We start from the raw sequence: 470 nt of genomic DNA, 5'->3' as shown, positions 1-470 counted from the left end.
AAATTGATAATACACGAGATCTCGCGATAGAGAGATTGTTGCGCAATAGTTATACAAGAGAGGACAACTCTTAGGCTGAACAACAACCTCATGCCTAATAATCCCATTAGACTGATATTTTTTGTTTCCTGTTTGACAACCTTAATTTTGTGAAAACTTTGTAATTTTAATACTAACTAAAAATTTGTAATTTCACAATAATTTCAAAACTTATTAGCTTCATAAGAGATGTCAAGAGTCACTTGTTAAATCTAAATTAACCAAGACCTGCCTACTTTTCTAATTTTAATAAAATAGTAAGTAAATGTTATTTTTATTGTTATGCCAACTTTTCTGAGCACAGCACCTTAACTAGCTGCAGTGCAACTGCTCCAGTGAGCTTCATCATGCCATACTTATGTAAAAGTTTAGAATACTTTTTTCATTTAGTCAATATTGTAACTATATTTATTCTCTGCATAATGTTATAT

The sequence above is a fragment of the Watersipora subatra genome, chromosome 3, assembly GCF_963576615.1.
Source record: "Watersipora subatra chromosome 3, tzWatSuba1.1, whole genome shotgun sequence".
In the NCBI taxonomy this organism is placed as follows: domain Eukaryota; kingdom Metazoa; phylum Bryozoa; class Gymnolaemata; order Cheilostomatida; family Watersiporidae; genus Watersipora; species Watersipora subatra.
This window is presented reverse-complemented; position numbering follows the sequence as displayed.